This window comes from Scylla paramamosain, chromosome 10 (genome assembly GCF_035594125.1).
Source record: "Scylla paramamosain isolate STU-SP2022 chromosome 10, ASM3559412v1, whole genome shotgun sequence".
Lineage (NCBI taxonomy): Eukaryota > Metazoa > Arthropoda > Malacostraca > Decapoda > Portunidae > Scylla > Scylla paramamosain.
The window spans coordinates 4,344,437-4,360,318 of NC_087160.1; the positions used below are offsets into that span (position 1 = coordinate 4,344,437).

The 15,882-nt window shown below is 44.5% G+C and overlaps 1 long non-coding RNA gene across 2 annotated transcripts in view; it reads right to left on the reverse strand.

Annotated features, from left to right (window-relative positions):
* The window catches only part of LOC135104131 (uncharacterized), a 207,584-nt gene extending 194,065 nt beyond the window's left edge, over positions 1-13,519 (reverse strand). For both annotated transcript variants that reach the window (XR_010270312.1, XR_010270311.1), the window contains exon 1: positions 13,275-13,519. This is a non-coding gene — a long non-coding RNA (uncharacterized LOC135104131). The remainder of the gene's footprint in view (positions 1-13,274) is intronic.
* Positions 13,520-15,882: the final 2,363 nt, after the last annotated feature.

Below are 15,882 nucleotides of genomic sequence, written 5' to 3' on the forward strand. Positions count from 1 at the left end.
GCGTCGGGTGAGCTGGTAAGGAGCTCGCCAGGGAGTCGAAGAGTGGTGCCGTATACGAGCTCGGCAGAAGAGTGGTGAAGGTCCTGCTTGAGGGACGTCCGGATGCCGAGGAGGACGAGGGGTAAGGTGGCGTTCCACTTCTCGCGTTGGTCGCTGGAAGCCATCAGTGACGACTTCAGCTGGCGGTGGAAACGTTCCACTGTAGCGTTGGCCTGAGGATGGTAGCTGGCAGTCCTGTATCGTCGAATGCCGAGTAGTGTCATCAGTTTGTTCCAGACACTGGACTCAAACTGGCCGCCGCGGTCAGAAGTGAGGCTGACAGGAACACCGAAGCGTGAGATCCACGTGCTGATAAAGGCACGTGCAACGGTGTCAGTGGAGATGTCAGTCAGTGGTGCAGCTTCTGGCCAGCGAGTGAAGCGGTCGACACAGGTGAGGATGTAGCGGTAGCCGTCGGAGTGAGGAAGAGGGCCAACGAGGTCGATATGGACGTGTTCGAAGCGTGTGGAGACTGGCGTGAAGGTGGCTGTAGGGGAGCGTGTGTGTCGCGTCACCTTGGAGGCCTGACAGGTGGTGCACCTACGTGTCCAGTCTCTCACGTCCTTGTTGATGGCGGTCCAGATGAATCGGGACGTCATCATGTGTTGTGAAGCTCTGATGCCAGGATGTGAGAGGTCGTGCAGCTGACGGAAGAGTGGATACCTGTGCCGTTGAGGCAGGTATGGTCTGACGGTGTTGGTCGAGACGTCAGCGTAGATGTGCACTTGAGTGCCTGGTAGCTGTACTCTCTTCATCTGTAGTGCGGTGCTTTCCTTTAGTTGCTGCAGCTCGGCGTCGTCGGCCTGATCGGCAGCAATGGCGGCGTAATCGATGAGAGAGGTAGATGTGGCACAGATGTTGCGTGACAGGGCATCGGCTGGGGCGTTATCTTCACCTTTCACGTAACGGAGGTCCGTGGTGAACTGAGAGATGAAGTCTACGTGGCGCAGTTGACGTGGTGAGTAGGATGACTTGTTCTTGATGAAGGTGCTCGTCAGCGGCTTGTGGTCAGTGTAGATATGAAACTGACGTCCTTCGACAAAGTACTGGAAGTGCTTCAATGCCTTGTAGATGGCGAGGAGCTCTCTGTCGAAGGCGCTGTACTTCTTCTCAGCAGTGTTGAGTTTCTTGGAGAAGAAGGCGACGGGTTTCCAGGCACCGTCGATTGTGTTGCTGTTAGCACTGCTCCAACTCCGGTGTCTGAGGCGTCCGTGGCGATGGAAGTAGGGGCGTCTGGGGCAGGGAAACTGAGCGCTGTGGATGTGAGCGCCTTCCGGGCAGCGAGGGAAAGCGTCCTCAGCTGCGGGCGTCCAGGCAAGGGTGACGGACTGGCCTCGTTTGGCTGGCTTCACTAAGGCGTAGAGAGGCTGGAGGAGGAGCGCGCATCGGGGAATGAACCTGTTGTAATAGTTCAGCATCCCGAGGAACTGCTTCAACTGGCGCTGAGTTGTTTGGCTTCGGGAAGTTCTGGATGGCAGTACAGCGACTTGCAGTTGGGGGTGAAGCCTGAGGAGGACACAGTGTGGCTGAGGAAGTCGACTGAAGGCACGCCGAACACGGACTTGTCGGCGTTGACCTGGATGCCGTAGTCCTTCAGACGAGTGAAGACTTGCTCGAGGTGTTGGCGATGAGCAGCGTCGTCTGGGCTGGCAACTAGAATGTCGTCGACGTAAGTGAAGCAGAACTGCAGTCCTCGCAAAACTTCGTCCATGAAGCGCTGGAATGTTTGAGCAGCGTTCTTGAGACCGAAGGGCATCCTAGTGTATTCATATAGTCCGAAGGGCGTGATTATGGCCGTCTTCGGGATGTCCTCGGGGTTGATGGGGATCTGATGGAAGGCCTTTACGAGGTCGATCCTGGAGAAAATTGTAGAGCCGTGCAGTTGTGAGGAAAACTCCTGAATGTTAGGCACTGGATACCTGTCCATCTCGGTGCGGGAGTTTAGGGCTCTGTAGTCCCCGCAAGGGCGTATGTCACCGTTTTTCTTGGGGACGACGTGAAGCGCAGACGACCAGTTGCTGGAGCTTGGGCGGATGATGCCTTGCTGCATCAGAGACTCAAACTCGGCCCTGACCTGTTTGTAGCGTTCTGGTGCTAAGCGACGAGCCTTGGCGAAAACAGGTGGTCCGGTGGTCTCTATGTAGTGCAAGACGTGATGTTTCACTGGCTGCGTGGCTGAGTATGGCTGTGTTAGTGTTGGGAAACCCTTGAGGATGGCGGCGAAGGGGGTTATCTCGGCAGACTGCGGAGATTCCGGTGCTTCTCGCCAGGTGCCGTTCGGCCACGGGTCCGCAGGGAAGTGAGACGATCCAGCAGCGTGCCGTGCTTCAAGTCGACTAAGAGGTCGTGGTGGCGTAGGAAATCGGCGCCTAGGATGGGTTGGGTCACAGCTGCTACGTAAAAGGTCCAGTCGAAGGAGCGGCGGAGGTTGAGTTCGAGGTGTAGTGTCTGCCGCCGCGTACACAGGGATTTTCGAGGCGTTGGCTGCATAGAGGTGCGTGGTTACAGGCAACCTCTTCTGGTTGTCTGTGGCAGGCAGGACACTGACCTCAGCGCCGGTGTCGACGAGGAACTTAATTCCGGTGCGTCGGTCGTAGACGTGAAGTAGCTGTGACTTGGGCTGGCGGATCGTACGCGCCGTGAACGTCCGCCCGTTTAGTTTGACGCCGGGGTGGTGTTGTAAGTGCAGGGTTGGGTGCACTTAATGGCCTCGCTACCGAACCTGCTGTGGTAGTAGCAGACGCCCTGGGTTCGTGTAGTGCTACGCGACCGAGAGCGGTAGCGAGGGCGTCGAGGTGACGGTGGGCGGCGACGCTGGCGGGTATTTAGCTGTTCCTGCATCGTGCTGACCTGCAGGGCCAGCTGCGACACAATGTGGGTGAGTTGCTGGACGTCTGCTGTGTTAGTGACAGTGGCGACTGAAGACGGTGGCGTTGCCGACGGAACTGTCGACATATAGTCGTCAGCCAGCTGCGCGAGGTCTGGCGCAAGGCGTTTGAGGACGGCTTGCCTGAGGTCGTCGTAGGGATTGTCCGAAGAGGGGGCTTTCGCGATGGCGTCCGAGACTTGCAAGAGGACCTCGGGTGGCAGGAGAGTGCAGGCGTGAGTGAACTGTTTCAAGGCCTCAGTGATGTTGTTTGCCTTGAAGTTCAGCTCCAAGATGGTAAACCACATGTTGGGGTCGTGGCTGTTGAAGGCTGGAGCCCTGAAGGGGGAGCTGGGGAGGCGGTGTCCGGTGGAGCCATGGCCGTTTCTTGTTGCTGGCGTGCGATGGGGCCTGGTGGCTTGTTATGCGAGTCGTGGAGCAGGGTGTAGTGACGCCTGTCGGCGAGGCGCGGGCTCCTCCGGCGCCAGGTGCCAGTGAGAGGTGGCAAGGGACGCCTGCTGGGCGCCACTGTGCAGTGCTGAGGGTGTGACAGCGATGGTCCTAGGCACGTACTTTACCACACTCGCACTTACGGCTTGGAACGCACTGCCGTGAACGAAGTGTGTAGTCTGTGTGTGTGTGTGTGAGTGCGTGTATGTGTAGGTGTTGGTGTCTGGCACACGGGGGTTGGTACGCGCTGATGCACACTAGGGAGTTTTCTAGGGGCAGGGGTTAACACACACAGGGGGAGGGTGGACGACGGGGGAGAGGGGAGGGACGGTCGGGAGCACTAACACTTTGGTGGGGGAACGTTGCAGGGAACGCCGCCCTGTTGTCGAGCGGAAGACGGGAGTACCGGTGCAGGGGGCGCCGCCCTGTTGTAGAGAAGCGAAATCAGGGCCAGTGGGGTCACGGCCGGGTGGCGGTGACCGTGCGTGGTGAGCCGGAGAGGTGTTGCTGCTGCTGTGGTGGTGATGGAGGCTGGGCAGCAGGTGTGGCAGGGGTGGCAGGTGACCAGGCAGCAGGTGGAGTTGGCGCGGTGGGTCACGGCAGCAGGAGAGGGAAGGACCTGGTGGCGGTGGTGAGGCGGCAGGTGAGCGTGGCCTCAGTGGCCTGGGTGGCTGGCGAGGCGTGGTGAGTTACAGCTGGGAGAGAGGGTGGCTGGTGACTGGTGAGGCAGCGGCGGTGACCACGGCTGCCGGGCTGGGTGACGGTGTGTGTGTGTCACGTGGCGGCTGGCCGGGCTGGGTGGCGTCGGTGGGTCACGGCTGGGCCAGGCTGGGTGGCGGTTTGGCCGTGGTGGTCCGTGTCAGGCGGGGGCTGACCTGGGCGAGGTACCTATAGCTGTGGCGACGCTATAGTGCTAAAGAACCTGGGACACAGCATTGGTGGAGCTGGCCACTACGGTCTAACTCCGAGTCACCATTTCTAGTGATCTAGGTGGAAGCCGCCAGGAATGTGAGAAGAGAAAACCGACAGGTAACCGTCGGCAGTTGCAAGTCCTTTAATCTCTTAACTCGCCAGAGATAGAGAAGAGAAAACCGACAGGTAACCGTCAGCAGTTGCAAGTCCTTTAATCTCTTAACTCTTTTTGTTCACCAGCTAAGGTTGTATTTATAGCCACTTGTTAGACTGGTTAAACTCTCTCTATTTTATTTAACAAAAACATGAACATGTACACAAGAAATACTGAACATAAAAAATGATTTACATAAAGATATGAACAAAGAGAGTGAATGTGTGTGTGTATGTCTGTGTGAAGAAAGGAGTAATATGATGTATAGAAAAGACGTGTAACGTATGTGTCGAAAAGCGTGCACAGAATGTGTATGTATAAAAAAATGAGGAAGAAGAGATGAAAGACGGAAAATCTGTGCAGTAGAAAGAGAACGGGAGGCTGAAAACATATAAGAGAAAACGGAGTGCTTGGAGCGGTGACTTGTGTTTACATATTACTGGTTCTGAGAAGCGCGTAAGCTTTAGTGTACCCTGAATATGAGAGAAAATGGGATATTTCTATGGCTGACTAGATTATTTGCTACACACCACCACCACCACCACCACTATCACCACCATCGCTAACAAATACATCCCATCCCTTGCCTTTCCAATATTTTCCACCGACATTTCACATTCATGTACATCATATATCATATTTTATCATTTACTTTTCAATGCATGTGCGCGGCTCTCCTAGTGGCGCCCTCTTGTGACTCGTGGAAACTGCAGCATGTCCGAAAATAACCGTAATGGAGTTGAAACCTTTTTTTTTTTTTACTTTCTTCTCTCTCTCTCTCTCTCTCTCTCTCTCTCTCTCTCTCTCTCTCTCTCTCTCTCTCTCTCTCTCTCTCTCTCTCTCTCTCTCTCTCTCTCTTTCCTATCGTTATTTTTCATTAATGTTCCGAGTGCTATCCATCCATCCATTTGCACACCATCCCAACCCTCACTATTCTGTCTGCCTGTTTGCCTGTCTGTAAGTCTGTTTGGGTGTCTGTTTGATCTATGTACGTGTCTGTGACTGTTTGTTTGTGTGTTTCTTCTGATTATCTACCTGTCTGTTTGTTTGTCTGTGTATTTGTCTGTTTGTTTGACTTTGGGTGTCTCTCTCTCTCTCTCTCTCTCTCTCTCTCTCTCTCTCTCTCTCTCTCTCTCTCTCTCTCTCTCTCTCTCTCTCTCTCTCTCTCTCTCTCTCTCTCTCTCAGTTCCATCATTTATCTTATATCTATTTTTTCCTATCATCCCCTCACTCGTCTGTCCTTCACTTCCCCTCAACACACTTTCCCTCTACTTACCCTTGCGTGTATAAGCTGCTCCCCTCGCTGAAAAGTCCTCCTGCCTTCCCTCACTTCATACCCTAACCTCAACATCTTTTTCTCTTATCTGCTTCACTATCATAATCCATCCTGTCCAATTCTTCTTCCTCCTCCTCTTCTTTGTTTTACTCAGTTGTCGCTATCGCTGTTGTTGTTGTTGTTGTTGTTGTTGTTGTTGGTGATGGTGGTGGTGGTGGTGGTAAAAGTAGTAGCAGCAGTAGTTGTAGTTCTTTTCCTTAATTTTTGTAATTAATGCAGTATGGCAATCATTTTTTTCTTTCTCTCCTTTCTTTTCTTTCTTTTTTCCTGCAAGCCACAACAGATTAAGGAAACAGTAGATGGTGGGAATCCTTCATCCTCACTACCCTTTACTTTTAACTGTACACCGATGACCTTAATCACAACCTCTTAATGGCCAACAAATTCAGTCTTACTCCTCCTCCTTTGTACTCCTTTATATTTCTCATCCTCGTCTTTATCCTTGACATCTTCCACCTCCTTATGCTACGTCAATTTCTTCCTCTCCTCCTCGTCATTTATGGGCCTGTATACAGAAACCCCTTATCCTTTCATCACGACAGTTTTCAAAGGTCACAGAGACGATAAGTTACATTCTCAACACCATTTCTTCCGTCAATAATGTAGAAATCTTGTTAATCTGTCACTACTAGCGTAAAAACACCCTTAAAAACCCTTGGAACGTCTATTAGAGCTTATGGACAGTAGTCAGGATGATTGGGTGCGTGTTTCAGAATACTGTTCATTATTTTTCAGATGTCAAGTTTCTTTCTCCGTCTCAAATTAGTATCTCCCTTTTCATCCTCAGATCAGTAACCATCTCGCCGCCATTCACTGCCCTTCACCCTCATGATCCTTCCGCGTTCAGTAAATGGCTTGCTTCCTCTACACCTGTCATCCTCTCCTTCATTATTGATCACCTCCCCTCCCTCCTCCTGCTTCTTTCTTCTGTTCCAATAACTCATTTTCTCCCGTCTTTTTTTTTTTTTCTCTCTCTCTCTCAGTTTCTACGCCTTCCTATTTTTTTTTTCTTTCCAGTGTCTCCCTTTTATTTTGTGATCTTCATTCTTTCCTTCTTCCTTTTTCATTATTTTCATTCTCGTCTTCATTATTGATCTCTTCCTTCTTTCCTTCAATCTCCTCCTTTCCAGTGATTAACTCTGATTTTTTTTCTTTCTTCTTATTTTCTACGATTTTTTTACTCTTTCCTATATCTCTGCTTTTGTTTTGTCACCATCTTTTCTCTCGTTTTCTTTATTTTTCTTTGTTTATCTTTTTTTCTTCCATTTCCTCCCTTTTCTTTATGATCATCACTATTTCTAATCCTTTCTTTCCTTATGTTTATCAACTTATTTTCCTTTACTTTTTTTTGCATTCGTTTATGATTATCACTTTTATTCTTTCCTTTCCTTACTTTCACTTTTGCTTTCATCTTTTTATCATTGTTTTTTTTTCCACAACTTTAATTCCAATTTTAATTATTCTATCTTTAATCCTTCTTCCTCTTAACTCTTTCCCTTTTCTTATTTTTTTCCCTCTAAATTTATCGCCTCTCCACTTCTGATCTTTTCCTTCGTTCATCTCTCCTCTTCCATCAGATCACGCTCCCTATCTCCATTTTCCGCTACTGTTTCCCTTTATTTTCCTTTTCGTATATTTATCATCCTTCTGCTATTGATTAATTTCTTTTTCACCTCTTCAGTTCCAATATTTCATCCGTATCCTCTTCCTGCCTTCCTTCTTTCTCCGTAATCCTTCCTTTATTTATCTTTCTCTTTTATTTCAATGTTTTTCTTTCTTCATATTAATTTTCTTTACCTTCTGTTTCCAATCACTCACTGTTATCTTTCATTTCTACTTTCTTTAATCCTTTCTACTTTTTCCCTTTTCTTTTATTCTCTTCCTTTCCTCTACATTCGTTCTTCTTTCTTTCTATTCGTTTTTTTTTTTCACCTCTTCCTTTCAAGTATTTATTTTTTCAACCTACCTCAAATTCTTTCCTACTTTTTCAATTTCCTTTAACTCTCTTCCTTTCCTCTACTCGCCTTCTTCCTTTTTTCTATCTTTTTTTTTTCCCCTCTCTTTCCAGTAATTCATTTTTCAATCTTCCTCCCATTCTTCTACTCTTTCCCTTCCCTTTCATTCTCTTGCTTTCCTTACTTATTCATCCACGTTTCTGCCTTTATTTTCTTTTCCTTTTTCCCTTCCCAGTAATGAATTTTCCAATCTTCCTCTATGCTTTCCATTTCCTTACTTCTTCTGTTTCCTTCTATACATCAGGTTTCTTTCATCCTATTTTCAGCATTCCTCTCTATTTTCTCCTCCTTTACTTCTCTCTCTCACTCTATACATCCACTTTTTCTTCTCTTATTTTCCATTTCCTTCCTTCTCCAGAGACTGCAACGCCATTAGTCATTTCTTTTAAGGGAATGGTAAATTTCGGCTAAATCTTAATTAATTGCCCTTTTTTGTTGACTAGTTTTGGGGAGACTTATGTAACAGTCTTCTGATGAGCGTGGCCTGTCCGCCCCTTCCACGTGTTTCTGTTCTTCTCCCTTTCTTTTTCGTGATTTGTTCTCCATTAGTTTCTCTGTCTTTCGCTTTTTGTGTCTAAGTTTTTTTTTTTTCTAATTCTGTGTTGTAACGTAAATGGTAGTCTCTCTCTCTCTCTCTCTCTCTCTCTCTCTCTCTCTCTCTCTCTCTCTCTCTCTCTCTCTCTCTCTCTCTCTCTCTCTCTCTCTCTCTCTCGTTTACACAACACAGTGATCAGTAGAATCCTCCTCCTCCTCCTCCTCCTCTTCCTTCTCCGCTTCCTCCTTCTCTTGACTTTTTTCCACCTATTAATCTTTCTTCCCCTGTACTTCCACCTGTTCTTCCTCCTCTTCCCCATTTTTCTCCTTCTGATTCCGTTTTCTTATTCCTCCTCCTCCTCCTCCTCCTCTTCCTCAACCTTTTGACTCTATTTTTTTTCCTCCTCTTCTTCCTCCTCCGCCAAGACTGATCCTAAAACATTAAGGACAAAAATCTGGTGAAGAGCATCAGCTGAAACTTTCCAACGCCATTCACTAAGGGAGGGATGGCGCAAGTCTTCAAGATGTTTTATAACTTGGTCCACATCGATTACTCCAACTTCCTTACTTATATAACTTGGAGCCAATAGGTGGGCGAGTACACGGCATCGTGGCCAGAGGGGGAGCAGCGAGGCGAGGGGGAAAAAAAATTGTGTTCCACCTATCCTGAGTCTTCTGAAATCTCGTTAGTTATACTTCTTATACGAGGCGAAGAGGGAAAAATAAAATGTTTGTTTCATCTGTTTTGCGTCGCGTGAATGGATTTTAGTTACACTTCTTATACAAGGCGAAGAGGAAAAAATAAAATGTTTGTTTCATCTGTTTTGCGTCGCCTGAATGGATTTTAGTTACACTTCTTATACGAGACGAAGAGAGGGAGAAAAATGCTTGTTCCATCTATCAAGAATCCTATGAAGTCTGCTTAGCTATCCTTCTTATCCGACATGAGGGGAAAAATGCTTGTTTCACCTGTCCTGCGTCGCCTGAATTGATCTTAGCCATCCTTCTTATCCGAGACGAGGGAAAAAAATTCGTTACACCTATCCTGGATTCTTCATATCCGAGGCGAGACGGGAAAATGTTTCTTCCACCTGTCCTCCATCCTCTTACTTGCCCTTCTTATCCACCTCATGTATGGATAACGCGTCATTTCCAGCTCGAGCACCAAGCAAAATGACTTCACTTTCTTTTCCCTTTCTGTGTCTTTTTTTTTTTTATCATTTTCTTTCATTTCATTTTGCTTAACTCAATGCAACTTCACCTGACCGAAACTAATCTTACCATACCTAAACTAATCTAACCCAATTCAATCTTAGGTAAACTTTGCTTCATCGTGCCTTACTTAACCTTAACGATTTTAGAGCATCCTAGCGAATCTTCTGTTACCGCAGCAAAGTAAACAGCGTCTGGTTTGGCGCCGTGAGTGTTACATTGATTCTATCGCCTAAAAAACGCCTTGAGCAAACATTCAGCCTCAGTAAAGAGCGATTAGTTGATTATAATTAGTATTTCCTTTATTAAAACTAGAGATTTTTTGCCTCAATTCGGCTTTACTCTTAGTTTATTAAGGTACTTTTTTTAATGTATCAGGAAGAGCGGCCCTGGGAAAAATGTGTAAAAGAATAGAAAAAAAAACAAACTCGCTCTTAATGTTGTTCCGTAAAGAGAGCAGGGATAGAAACAGCAATAGAAAGACTGACTTATCTTGCGCGCCACTCGCTTCACTGATACTTTCATTAAAAAAACAACAGGAAATCATTTCAGCTCTATCATTTCTACTCTCTGGGAACTGGTGCCTTGGGTGGGCCTTTCTTTTCTCCCTTTATGTAATCCTTGGCCAGTCCTTCTTACCTAATAAAAAGAAAAATGAATAAATAAATAAAAGTGGTGAAACTGTAGAGTGCCACAGGTAAAAAGTTACACGGTTACAGGAAGCAATGTTATCCTCCTAGCAGGTTCTCCCAAAGTGGAACAAGATAAAGAGGTGAAGTGCTCTCAGCTGCTCGTGTTAAACCAAAACGTTCGCTTTAAAAAAAATATACGGGAAACATTAATTTTCGCACCAGTAAGAGTTATAAAAGTTAGAGCGTACAAGGGAATAAGTGTAAATTTCTTCCCCGTCTCGAGTTCTTCCGCAGTGAAACAAGATTAAGTGCTCGCGTATTTTGTTTTGTGGGACTGAGTTAAAAGAGAAAATGAAAAATATACTATTCAGGTAAACAGTTCCAGAGGTAATAGCAATGTAGGTCAACAGACAAGAGGGGAAAGGTAAAACATTGCTTCTCATGTCCACTTCGTCAATAATTGAACAAGATTACGTTTTGTGACTACTTGATTAAAAAAAAAAAAAAATGCAGCACCACGACTGATGTAGGTCAAAAGACAGAAGGGAATATGGAAAAAATTTACCTGTCCTGTCGAGTTCATCAGTACCTGAGCAAAACTAAATACTCTGTTTCATATTGTAAGTACTTGACTAAAAACAATAACAGTATTCTGATAAGGAATTCATATCGCTGAGTGATGTTGACTAAAACGGACTTTTCGTGTCGAGCTCACCTGTAACTAGAAGATTAATTACACGCATGTTTTGTTTTATAAGTACTTAATTAAAATGGGAAAAAAATATTCAGTTAAGCAGTTTATAGCACCAAGAGTGACGTAGGTCAACAAACAAAGAAAAAAAAAAAAGGGAGAGGTAAAAATTTGCTCTTCCTGTCGAGCTCACTGAACGAGATTAATTACCAACATGTTTTGTTTTCGAGAAAATGCTAAAAAAAATATTGAGATGAACATTCGGAGCGATTATAGTGATGTAGGTCAGCAGATGCAAGGGAATACGTAGAAATTGGCTTTCCCTGTCAGATCTGTTAGCAGCTGAACAAAATCAAGTCTTCTCGTGTTTTGCTTTATGAGTATTTGATTAAGGGGGGGGGGGGATATTCAGATAAGCAATTTACAGCGCCAAGAGTAATGGAGGTCAACAAATAGGAAAAAAAAAAAAGTTAAGTCTACTCTTCCTATTGACCAGTAACTGAACAATATTTATTACTCACATGCCTTTTTTTTTTTTAGTACTAGGTAAAAAAAAATATTCAGATCAACATTTTGCAGCGGTAATAGTGGTGTAGGTTAGCAGATGCAAGGGAATACGTGGATTTTAGCTCTCCCTGTCGAGTCTGTTAGCAACGGGGCAAAATTAAGTCATCTCGTGTTTTGGTTTCTGAGTACGTGATTAAAAAGGGGTGTAATATTTAGAAAGACAACTTACAACGCCAAGAGTGATGCAGGTCAAAGGAGGCAGGACAAATAGGCAAATATCTCTTATTCTTGTTGAGTTCGCCAAGATATAAACAAGATTAGCCATTCATATAGTTTGCTCTGTGAGTACTTGACATTCTCACACACACACACACACACACACACAAACAGATAATCCTTTTACAGCGTTAAGAGTGATGTAGGTCAAGAGATACAAGAGAACAGGTAAACACTGATCTTTTCCTGTTGGATTCGTTAACAACTGAACAGGGTTAAGTAATCTACTTGATTAATAAAGCAAGAAAATATTGATAAGCAATATCCAGCGCAAAGAGTGATGAAAGTCAAAAGATACAATTGGATAGTTAAAAATTTGTCCTTGATCAGCTCACCAATAACTGAACGTAATTAAGTGCTGCTCTGTTTTGTGAATCATTGATAAAAGAATATTCATAAACAATTAACAGCGAATGATGCAGATAAAAAATATATAAATGGGAGGAAAAAGGTATAAATTTGTCGTTTTGTCGATGTTTTCTTCAGCCAAACAATATTAAGCACACTTATACTTTGTTTTAAGTGTGCGTCATTAAATAAATAACAGAGGAATAATATACAGCGCTAAGACTGATGCAGGTCGATAGATACAAGATAACAGGTATAAATGTACACTGTTTTGCCGAGTTCTTCCTCAGACAAACAAATTTAAGAACGCGCACACTTTGTTTTGCGAACGCATGATTAAAAAAAAAAGAAAAAAAAACATTCAAATTATAGATGAAAAAGGTAAAAGATAATGGGTATAAATGCACTCTTTTTGCCGAGTTCTGCAGCCAAGCAAGATTAAGAAGACACAAGGTTAAGTACACGCGTGCCTTTATCTGCGAGCGCGTGATTAAAAAAACATTCAAATTGCAATGAAAAAGGTACAAGAGAATAGGTAGAAATGTACCGTTTTCCCAAGTTCTGCAGCCAAACCAGGTTCAGTACACGTATGCTTGGTTTGGCGAGGACGTGATTGAAAAAAGAACACTCCAGCCAACACTCGCGGCGCCAGAAGTGAGGCAGGGCAGCAGAAACAATGGAAGCGGCACAAATTTCCTCCTCTTTTCCAGCCGCCGTGAGTGGAGCAAGGTGAAGTGCCCTCGCCTGCTATTAGTTGAGTCCTAAATCGATGCTCGAATCAAAAACCTTTCCGGGTAAACATTCCAGCAGCAGCCGGGGTGATGTAGGTCAACAGTTGCTTACTCTTTGTCCTGCTGATTTCACCGGCAAGTGCTTTCATATCAATGTGTTTCTCGTTACCGTTATTGCTCCCTTCTCTACCTCGTCACTATTTTTTTTTTTTTTTTATTGGTTTCGTTTTTTTTTTGTGTGCGTTTAAAGATTAATTTTTGCATTTCTCTTTTATATATATATATATATATATATATATGTTCTCTCTCTCTCTCTCTCTCTCTCTCTCTCTCTCTCTCTCTCTCTCTCTCTCTCTCTCTCTCTCTCTCTCTCTTGGTCTAATGCCAGTGAAAACATGTCATAAATAGAAACACAAAGTCGCATACACACTCGATGCATTTCTTATCTTAATTTTGCTTCATATCGTTTATCTCTCGTGCTGAATATTATCACCAGATATTATTTCCTTTTCGTTACTTCCTTCCCTATTCCCTAACCGTATTTGTGTAAAAACTTCATACGTACTCTTACTTTTTTAACGCAGTCGCCGAGAGTTGGATGTTGGAGGGAGAAGCGATTAAGAATGGAATGAAAAACGGTGAGGTGCCTTCCTGCTTTCCTTTCCTCTCCCCACACACGCAGCGGGGATCTGTGACATGAAACACCACTTAAACAAACATTATAAGCAGATATATGTTGTGATGAATGCCTTTTAATTTCTCGTGACATCATATTTTCGTAAATTATCATGTTCCTCCTTTTTTTTTTCTCTCTCTCTTTCTCCTCCTTCTTCCTTCTTCTTCTTTCTTCTTCTCCTCCTCTTCCTCCTTACAATCTAAATTTTCTTGATATCATTTTTTTTTCTCTTTCTCCTCTCTCTCCTAGTTCTTTTTCCTCTACTTCATCCTTTCTCCTCCTCCTCCTCTTCCACAAAACTCCTTCTTGGTGTCACCCTTTCCACTTTTCTTGTTCTTATATTCTTCGATTTTACTCCTTTTTTTTTTTTCTCCTCCTCCTCCTCCTCCTCCTCCTCCTCCTCCTCCTCACATTTATCAACTAGTTATATACACCATTACCACCTCTCTCTCTCTCTCTCTCTCTCTCTATCACACACACACACACACACACACACACACACACACACACACACACACACACACACACACACAATATACTACAAAGGGATCCTAAATGTATGGCAGTGACGGTAAAGACAGTATGTATGTATGTATGTATGTACGTATGTGTATGTATATGTATGTATGTGTGTATGTATGATCGTGGTACCTTTCCCGCCCATAGGAGTGGTGATGGTGGTTCGGTCAGCGGGAGTGTGAGGGCTTTGTGGGCGGTGAGATGGTGAAGGGATTAACTTTGGTGCGGAGGTAGTGGAAACGACAGGAGGAGGAGGAGGAGGAGGAGGAGGAGGAGGAGGAGGAGGAGGAGGAGGAGGAGGAGGAAGAGGAGGAGGAGGAGGAGGATCAAAGGAACACACAGGAAGAACAAACAGTAGTAAATGTATTGGTTCTTACTAGACTTTTACATAATAATAATAATAATAATAATAATAATAATAATAATAATAATAATAATAATAATAACAATAATAATAATCAGTAAAACGCCTAGGAAAACGAATGACGAGCGAAGCGCATGGAAAATAGTGCTGGAAATCTGACATGATTTTCCGTTATAACTTCTATTAATGTTATAAACTACAAAATTTAAGGTTTACCAATTCATTAGTTGAGAAGTTAGCGGCAATTTCAGGCACGCGCACATACAGCACTTGCCTGATATTCAAATCACTCAATCAAAAATTTTGCGAGAGGCCAATCGTTGTGCTATACATACACCGTTTGATGGGAAATTTCATTCTGCGTTCAATGATATGCATCCAGTATCGCTGAGACTAAAAAAAGTTGATGAAAATTGCAGAAAACTGAGTCACTTTACAAAATATCATTTTCGACACCCTTCTACTTTTTGCATGTTAGCAATTGACTTCCCCGAATAGAAGAGATGAAACCTATATCATATAAAATTGATAGAGTTGTGTTATAATATGGTGGTAATTTCGTTACGATCAGCAGCGTAATTACGGAGATATTAGCGTTTGAATAACGTTACAGGCGGGCCAGACACATAACACCTAGCATATAAAAAAAAAAATTCTAGCTCAGAGGTGAATGATTCTCCGGTATACCATTGGATAGAAAATTTCATTCAGCGTTCAATGGTATGTGTCCGCTCTTACTGAGACAAAAATAAGTTGGTGAAAATTTAATAGTTTTTAAGAAATCCCATTTTTGACGCCCTTCTACTATTTGGAAGTTAGCCACTGAGTTTACTCAATAGAAAAGATGACAGCCACCTCATATAAAATTGACAGAGTTATACAATCACACGGTGTTAATTTCGTTACGATCGGCCGCATAGTTCTGGAGAAATTAGCTTTTGAATAGCGTTATGATCGAGACGGGCCGGGCCGGGCAGGGTCGCACAAAATGAAACTCCAACCTCCAAAGTACACTACGTTTCCCTCGTAATAACTTAAAGAAAAAAAAAAAAAGATAGAAACATGTTTTAAGTGTTCATACCTATCTTTTCCATATTTCTGTCATTCGCAGCGACTTCTTGAGCAACACTAAACAGTTTCACGCTATAAAGCAAAGTCTACGGAAGACGATGGAGTGATGAGATTGTAGATGAGGTGTGACACAAACGAATCAAGGAAGTGTTTTTAAGGACGTAGATGTAGACGTAGATACAGAATTGCGTCCTCCCTCACCGCCGCTGCATTACTCTTGGTCTCCGAGGTGTTTGCCTGATTACCTTCCAGCCATCGTGAAGTGTCTCCGTCACTCGGTGTTTAGGTTTCTTCATTTTCCGATCGAATTCTTTTTTATCTCAAAAACAATTATGAAGGCTTATCTGGAAATTCTTCGCGTGGCTGTCCTCAACCGAGAGGACGCCCGCACCCCTACCAAGCTGACGGTGTCCTACAAGGGCTGGTGGCACACGCCTATGCTGCACGTGCCCCTGGCCATGGAGCCGCTGCGTGACGGCGTGCACGCCACTCGCAAGGGTGGCAAGATAACACTCGTCCAGAGGTTTGCCAGCGGAAAGGCGCCCATCT